Genomic DNA, 9,315 nt, shown 5'->3' with positions numbered 1-9,315 from the left:
ACTGTCAAACCTGGGACAAAAAAAAGTGCACTGACATCTGCGTGCAATGCTTTATAAAGCCGGAAAGGCCAAAGAAGAGAATCATCTTAAATGAAGCTCAGAATCGTTCTAAGCCCCTAAGAAAGGCGGGAAATGGCTCGCAAAGAAAGTGATTCCAAATGAAGCTCAGAATCGCTCTAAACCTCTTAATAAGGCTGGAAATGGCCCGGAAAGAAAATGATTCCAAATGAAGCTCAGAATCGCTCTAAACCCCTAATAAGGGCGGAAATGGCCCGCAAAGAAAGTGATTCCAAACAGGGACGTAAAATGTACTGGTTGGTGACCAAAATCTGAAGATAGGGTCTTTTTCTAATTCCCGTCGTAATAAGGAAAGCCATTCTAATTTTCATCATTTGCTGGATGGATTTAGTGAATACTCCAAAAGTTCTTGTACTGATTTGACTAAAACACACTTACCTTCCGATCCGTGAACTTTGAAATCACTGAAAAGCGACTATTAAAGCATAATATTGAAATTACGCAACTGACTTTATTGTTAAAATTCGTCGTACCGTTTTAAAATCCGTCCAACAAAATTTTTCATCGTCCGAACTAAAAATCACAACAATGTTTACGAAGCTAACGCGCATGTATTTGTGTAGGACGGCATGACAAATGTTATTTTACAAAATTTCTGCAGGTCAGGCAAGTTTTTCTGGCTGTAGAATAACGACAATGCCTTGCGTGAGTTATTTTCATTTATGAATGACGGAAATTAGCACGATTAGTCGACATTGTCTTCTTCGTCGCACGAAAAAACGTAGGAAATTTGGCTGGTAGGACTTCTTTAATGATAAAAAGCATTTAAATAGATCTCAGCTCACTTTGATTGATTGCGTATGATAGACAACTAACTAAAATATTAGGAAATACCTAGTTTTGCATTGTGTGTCATAAAAATGCTGATATTTTTAATAATTTGTGTTGGATAGGACGGGAATAGGCAATTACGACGATGTAGCAACATACCCTATTTGACATTATTTCTTGCGACCAGTCATGCGGCAGATTTCTAGTACACACGCACCGAGAAGAAATACCAGAATAACGACAACATCGCTTGCTCGTCGTGTTGCACACATTTCGGAGCGGCTGAGACACGCTTCAACATTCTAGCACCATGCATGACAAAAGGTGTAGTGGTATTTGGTATTCTCGTGTGCTGCTTCCTTCGTATGCCTACAGCTTTTCCCCAAATAATGTGGGTTCAAAGAAGAACGTTCCCAAACTTGAAAAAGAACTCTACTGCATCTATTCCTACAAGACCTTTAAAGTAGTGATCAACCACAAAACCGTGCAAAAGTTCAACAATTTTCATTACATAATTTTCAGGTGAAAAACGCATCAATAATTACACCTTAAGGGCCAAACAGAATGCTGCGTCAACGCGTCCGTCAGCGTTATTCTGACAGTTTTCCCATGGGTTTACTGTCAAATTGACGCTGACGGATGCGTTAACGCTGCATTCTGTTTGGGCCTTTATTCTCTATCGCTTGTCCATACTATTCGTGCTAGAACTGTAAGCAAAAAGCGGCGAATGCCTGTCACTTCTATACTGTGACACTTTTTTCGACTGGTCACAGTGAAATATGAATGTTTGCTTATTATCATGTACGTATTCCAGCTAGTTTCAACACATCAAGAGGTAGGCTCTCTCGATACAGAAACAATACGAAGCGACGGTGTTGGCTGAGATTATGACATGGCACTGCATACTGGCAAATGTATAGAAAAAATGTAACCGTTTCGGTCCCTGATCCCAAATGAAGCTCAGAATCGCTCTAAACCCCTTAATAAGGCCGGAAATGGCCCACAAAAAAAGTGATGCCAAGTAAAGCTCAGAATCGCTCTAAACCCCTTAATAAGGCTGGAAATGGCCCATAAAAAGGTGATCCCAAATGAAGCTCAGAATCGCTCTAAACCCCTTAACCCCTCTAAGGTCTACATCATTTTTAGCACCGCAAAATTTACTAAAATGGACATAACTTTTATCTTTCAATATTTTTTCACCAAATTTGGGAATTTGGCCGAAAATATTTTCTATTTTCATAATAGGTATCTATAGATAATGGCCATATGTCATATGGCCCCGGAGTTATTCCGGAGTTCCTTTGGGGACCGTGACAAGGCTTTTTTAAATAAAGTTGCCATGGTTCCCATTAAGGGACATTTCAGCATCAGTAAAGCATGTCGTGTCGCATATCAAAAAACATCAGCATTCGACAAAATAGCGATTGGTGATCATCTCAAGTAGAGATGCCAATACTGGGGGGTATTTTGAAAACCGGTTTTTCGGTATTGATAAATGCAATACCGGTAAAACCGGTAAAAGTTAATACTTAAAAACAACATTTACAAATTATATGATTTGAAGAAAATCTCTCTATAATCAATGGTATTCAATTTCTTTTGACATAACTAATTGATTAGTTCATTAAAAAAATAATATTTAAGAACGCGAAGAGAATTGTGTTATCTTAAATTTTAAACAAAAAGCTTCCGGAGATAATTTGGTGTCCACAGATAAAGGAAGTGTAATTTCCCAGCGGTAGATTTGATATGTGGCGTGAGGAAACCCTTCAAGAACTTTCAATAAGCGGCTTTGACACTGACACTTATGATAAATTAATACTGAAAGTCCAGTCATCACTTAATTAAAGCGTATGCTTGTTTTTTAGATCGGACAGAGACGTTTGAAGCGATGATTAAAGCCTGTATAATTGGCTTAGCCCTGCCAACAGGCTATTCGGACTAAGCAAATTGTTATTCCAGTTCGTACTAGCATCCGAACAAATTCTTCTTCCGTGGTGTGTTCTGACATTTCTCTAGAGTAATACCTTAATTTTCACTGAAGATTTTCTGAACAGCTTCACTGCATATCGCACATTTCTTGTATTGCGCAATATTCTTAATTAATTGGCGCATTCAAGCATGAAATCGGACCTACTTTGCCCTTCGCAAAATGCTACGATCAAGAAGCATTCGCCGCCGTTCTAAGCTGACAATGTACAAGACCCTTATTTAACCGATAGTTCTTTACGGAGTTGAAGCTGTGATGTCGCTCACGATGGGAATATGCGCCCTTGTCGTGTTTGACCTGAAGATGCTGTGGATAATATATGGCGGAGTACAAAATGAAAGCGGAGAGTGGCGGAAACGTTTTATGAATCACGAGCTGTATACACTTCTTGGAGAGATTGCTATCGTAAGCTGGCTAAAGTCATTAGGCTACGGTGGGTTGGACATACTGTAAGGATGCCGAATGACAGTGCGACAAAAGCGGTTCTCAACAAGCCCTCCGGCACCCAATGGGATCAACGTGCAAGATGGATCGACCAGATCAAAAGCGACTTGTGCCTTCTGAGATGTCTCGGAAATTGGCGATGAGTGGCTCATGGAGTGGACCGGGTTGACTGGAGATGATTGCTTAAAAAGCGCAATGCACGCCGGCACTATGCTGACAGCGGTGGGGTTTTTCGGGGCCCTTTGGAAGAGTTACATAATTGAGTTATTATTTGTAGAACCTTGCATCATGAAATTTAGTTCGCCCTATAGTTTAAAAGTTTTACTAGTGATTCAAGTTTCTTGAGTTGTTATTTGATCATACAAAAATACCGAAAATACCGGTTTTCGATCGTGGAAAAACCGGTAATTCGGTATTGGAAAATAGCCCGGTAATACCGGTAAAACCGGTAAAGCATCCCTAATCTCAAGTCTCTCAGATGCCGTGTGGCCGGTTCCGGGCCCGGAGATGATTTCTTTTCTGATCCAAGCACGGAACGGATTTCGGAGGAATTTGTCCGGAACCTGGAATCTGCCATAGGGCCTCTGAGAGACATGAGATGATCGCCAATCGCTATTTTATCGAATACTGATGGTTTTTGACATGCGACACGACATACTTTATTGATGCTGAAATGTCCCTTTATGGGAACCATTTATAGTGTCTCCCCGGATCCGGATGGCACGCAACATGGCTCATAAATGCAGCAAAGTAACTGGTATGTCCACAGTTAATGATATGTTTACAAAAATCAACAGATTTCAAACCAATTATAAACATTTGGCAATGCTACTTAAATGCTATTTTGGCAAAATATACAGCTACTTTATTGTACTGGAGTCATCTGCGAGATATAACACACCTTGCACCGTTAGATACAATACATTGGATTAGGTGCAGCGTATCTCTTATGTGATGGTTATCGAGAGAAAGAGCGTTTGACAGCCGAGCAGAGAATCGGCAGTTTACGGATAGACACCCGAGGGATCAGATCGGTACAAATGGCGACGAGAATAAAAATGGGTAAGTTCAGTGAAAACAGGTCAAGTAATTCAACATGGAATGTGAATTACTGGTACGGATCAGTACGAGCTTTTGTTTTCGTATAGGAAAGCTTGGTTTCTGTTCGAAGTGGTCTGCTGCGACGCACTTCGTGTTTGATTTCAGCTTCAGTTGAAGTTGATGTTGATATTTTTTTTGTTCTTTCGACAAGTATTTGTTCAGGCGTTTCGGCTGCGGCCTGCTTGCCTGTTGGAGATGGAGTGCACTTGTAGTGTTTTTGTTTTTTTTGAGGTGGGTTGGTGCCAGTCCAACCACCGAATGAACAGGCATTTTCGGAAGAGTGAACAAACATCGTCGAGTGCAAGTGCATCCCAGATTCCCAGAGCGAAACTAAGTTCAGCAGGAGTGGAAAAAGAAACAAACGTTTTGACAGCCGCTTGTTTGGAACTAGTGCAAACCTAGGTTGGACCTTGCCAAAAATAAAAACGGTACTAGATTTTTCCCGTGTGGTGTTGAGGTGTATGGATTGTCCGGATGTAAATGAGGTAATCCTGTGGAGTGTCTAATTTTTGAGTGGTGTGATATATGGGCAGCATATACCTAAATTAGATGGTGCAAGAACTGATAATGAAATAGTTTATGTGAGTAATACGTTTAGTCATGTGAGGTGTATGTGGGTAGCACATACAGGTAAGGCATGTGGGTAGCACATGGCCGGTGTATGTGGGTAGCACATACATGTAAGGCATGTGGGTAGCACATGGCCAGTGTATGTGGGTAGCACATACAGGTAAGGCATGTGGGTAGCACATGGCCGTTGTATGTGGGTAGCACATACAGATAAGGCATGTGGGTAGCACATGGCCGGTGTATGTGGGTAGCACATACTGATAAGGCATGTGGGGAGCACATGGCCGGTTTATGTGAGTAGCACATACGGGTAAGGCATGTGGTGACCACATGACTGATCTTTGTGGGAAGCACATACGGATAAGCTATCGTAGGGTTCATGTCAATGTAGATATTGGAGGAGCACATACCGAATTACCGATGCGTATGTGCTACGGATAAGCCACCGTAGGGTTGCTTCATGTCAATGTAGAAAGACATTGGAGGATGGTTGATGTTTGCGTAGCACTGCATTTGTGAGAAGCGCATACAGATAAACTACCGTGTGGTTGTAGAACGACATGTGGAAAATAAAGAGATTTATTTATACCATTTTGCGAACGTCGGTAGTTGACCTTTCGGACCAGGTCATGGCGCCCGATGGTTGGATTAAGTGGAGACGCGTTTAGGAATATTGTTTGAGTTTCAGCTGGAACGCAGAAAAGGAGGATGGTGGAAGATCCTCCCGGAATGGTGGAGTGGAGATTGGTTTTAGGACGTATCGATTTGCAAGATCAGTATGAGAAGTAGGTTCACTACTAGCACTGACGAACTGACATGACACTTAGAAGAAAATCCTTTAAAAAACCATCGTCCTGCACATTTTGCTTGCACACCAGCACCCTCTGTTATGCATGTTGCGGAGTAGCTTGCATTTGCAGGGTTTTGTACATTTGAATGGTTTTATACTGAAAACTCAAAGCAACACTCGCGCGCCGCGGTGTGGCCATGTTGCGAAACATGCTTTTTTGAAAAATGAGTGGTTTTTGATTGGACGATGGAATTATCGCGAGTGTCTCGTCTGTTTGTCTGAGTAAAGATTGAAGCGGGAGCCACTGAGTGGACGAGTACGCTTTATTCACCTTTTAGGTTAATAATTGTTATGCCCCAAAAACGGACAAGCGAAGGACACTTGAACAGCATTGGACCAAACAAGAATGAACTGTTTGACGATTTTGATAACCGGTTACGAGAACAAGTTTGTTGACTAGAATGATGCTGGGGTAGATCGGATTGATTGTGGAATCAGGGCGATTTCGGGTCCTGAGCCGGATACGTCTGCTTCATTTCCAACGGAATCGGAAGTTTAACTAGGGATGTACATTGATCTATTAGATAGAGTCAATAGGATCGCAGCAACTGGCACTGCACTCTAACAGCTGGCTGCGAAGTCTGTCGTATAAAAACAGAAGGTCAAGTTTCGATAACGGAATGTAGCACCTAGGCTTTGCTTTGTATATTGATCTTTTCGTCTCGTAGACGTGGAATGGCAGATATAAAGGGGGTTTGCTCGGAAGGTCATAGAGATGGTCAGGGACGCGACCGGTTGGGTGTCCACGACTGGTGTCTGTTCGAAGGGGTGATTCAGGGCTCGGGTTTTTGCGTTTATCTAAGAGCTGCGAATGAACTGGTACTCTTGTCTATAGACAAAGCGAGGAGGGAAATGTGCGTAAACCGAGAAAGATGGTCGAAAATCGAAATTGTCGAATCATCCATCAAAGACTCCCAACAAACATTTTATTTGAACTGTAGATTATTCAACCGTTATATAGCCAATGTTAAGGAATCAAGCGCTTAATAAGCAATTATACAGCATAAATGTTTGTTGGGCTGTAAATCTCTTGTCTACTTATTCGAGCGAGTGTGATCGGGGCACTTCGGTCGATTAGAAAGGTGAATGCTGCATCTCCAGAGTTTTCATTTTGAGACACGCCATACACCGTGAAGACGCGGACTGGTTTTCGACACTGTTCATTTGAAGGCGATTCGTGAGGCGGTGTCATCGTGTGATTGAACTAATGTTCCGGGTTAGTACAGGATGATGATTAAAGAGCGGCTTTCCCAATACAAGTAAATAATTCTAAGAGGCGATCGAGTCGTCTAGCTTCGCAACTGAGAGTCACACATATAGCACATTTGTCACCAAGGGGTGGCTGTTACAAGACACATAAAGATCGAGATTGTGGTTTTCTGGTTAGACGACTCAATCGAGAAGGTCCTAAAAATGTAAAGAATATGGAATTAATGTCAAAACCTGATCCACCATACCCTGTGACGCGAGTATTATCAACACTGGCAGTGTATTTTATTGAAGGTTTACCTATCGACTACTCGATGTTAGTTGTGGTTTACTGTGCAACCCGATATACCATGCTCAAACCAATGAAACATCCTACATGTTTAATGGTAATGGTAGCATTTCCACACCATGGAGCTCAGGAAGTTCTGATTCCTACAGTATCCATTTTAACCTGACAGCACCGTACTGTCCGTACTATACACCGAATGTTTCATGAAGAGGCTGTAGAGGTAACTCCTTAGGCAAGGAGCGAAAAAAGCTGCACGCAAGTGCAAGAAATGCAAAAGATGGTAACTTTTATGTTGGCGACACGGTATTAATGCGAAGCTTAGAGCTGGGATCAACACAACCAAACTTTCAAGGGAAAGAGTTGGAAGTTGCCAGTATGCAGGCGAGTTGGATTGCTGCCAACTCAATGGAAACTAGGAGGGAGTATGCATGGAATGGAACGCACGCCAAAAGGTTTGTTCCGAACATGCTACGTGGTACAGATGTTCGACTTTAAAGCAACTGGCGAATCACTGCTGGCTCCCCAGCGCTGACATGGCCGAGGATCGAAAGGGGACAGATTTAGAGCCAGAGTTCGCTCATGTTCAAGGAGTTTCTGCAGGAAACGTAAATCGCCCCGAAGACGGCGGAGCGCTCCGGGAAAATATAAAGATTGCGAACTGAATCAATAATTACTTTCTTTGTGCAATAACAATACTATGGAGAATGCCCTTCAAGTATATAGTATCGAATGTTATCGAAGACTGAGTACAGTTCTTAATTTGGGGAGGGATGTACTGGAGTCATCTGCGAGATATAACACACCTTGCACCGTTAGATACAATACATTGGATTAGGTGCAGCGTATCTCTTATGTGATGGTTATCGAGAGAAAGAGCGTTTGACAGCCGAGCAGAGAATCGGCAGTTTACGGATAGACACCCGAGGGATCAGATCGGTACATTTATTGATAACCTTCTGATAGTACAAACAATGTTAACTTACAGCTAATTACCGAGACGAAGAATTTGAATACAATTTTGGATGCCAATTTACAACACCTATGCAGTCAAAAAGCTAATATACAACAACGTGCAGTATAAAATACCAGATATGCTGATTTGCTGCTTATCTTAATGCTTATTAGTTACCAGGAATGGGTAGTTTAATATACAAATTCGCAATTTTTCCTCACAGTAAAGTAGAAAACAACTCCCCTGTCCCCTCATTGCATAGCCAGAAAGCGGATAGTAATATTCACCATGATTGTACAACATTTCGTCGAATATCATTTTGCGAAAAACCTTAAGCGGAATGTACCATTTCACGGAAAACTTTTTGTGGAAAGTACCATTTCGCGATCCTCTTCTTACTCGCTGTCGCTCGTTCCAGGAAACCCAGGTAGACCTACGAAAACAAATAAACCTAGACAGTAGTGATTTCTGCGGGGAGTTGCCGCCTTCCCAAAGTGGGCGGGTCACCGGCAACACTCGCGGCCGTCTCGTCCTGAATGATCTAGTGTTACTATCGATAGGATAGTTTTTGTGGTCTTGTTATTGACTAATGTTTTATGGATGAGTCTCGAATTTCTCGAGTTCGATTAGTTTTTGAGTTTCGCAAAAAATTCTGTTTTACTTGTATGAGAGTCAATATCCCTCTACCACAGGGGTGAGAGGTCTCTAACTATCATAAAATAAATTCAAGACTCCAAAATCACCCACATGCCAAATTTGGTTCCATTTGCTTGATTAGTTCTCAAGTTATAAGGAAATTTGAATTTCATTTGTATGGGAGCCCCCCCTCTTAAAAGAGGGGAGGGGTCTCAATTCACCATAGAAAAAAACTTGCCTCCAAAACCACTTACATGTCAAATTTGGTTCCATTTGCTTGTTTAGTTCTTGAGTTATGAGAAAATTTGTATTTCGTTTGTATAGGAGCCCCCCCTCCTAAAGTGGGGAGGGGTCCCAATTCATCATAGAAAAAATTCTTGCCTCCAAAAACACCTACGTGCCAAATTTGGTTTTATTTGCTTGAT

The sequence above is a fragment of the Sabethes cyaneus genome, chromosome 1, assembly GCF_943734655.1.
Source record: "Sabethes cyaneus chromosome 1, idSabCyanKW18_F2, whole genome shotgun sequence".
Classification (NCBI taxonomy): Eukaryota; Metazoa; Arthropoda; class Insecta; order Diptera; family Culicidae; genus Sabethes; species Sabethes cyaneus.
The sequence above is the reverse complement of the archived record's forward strand: the minus strand, read 5'-3'. Positions refer to the sequence as shown.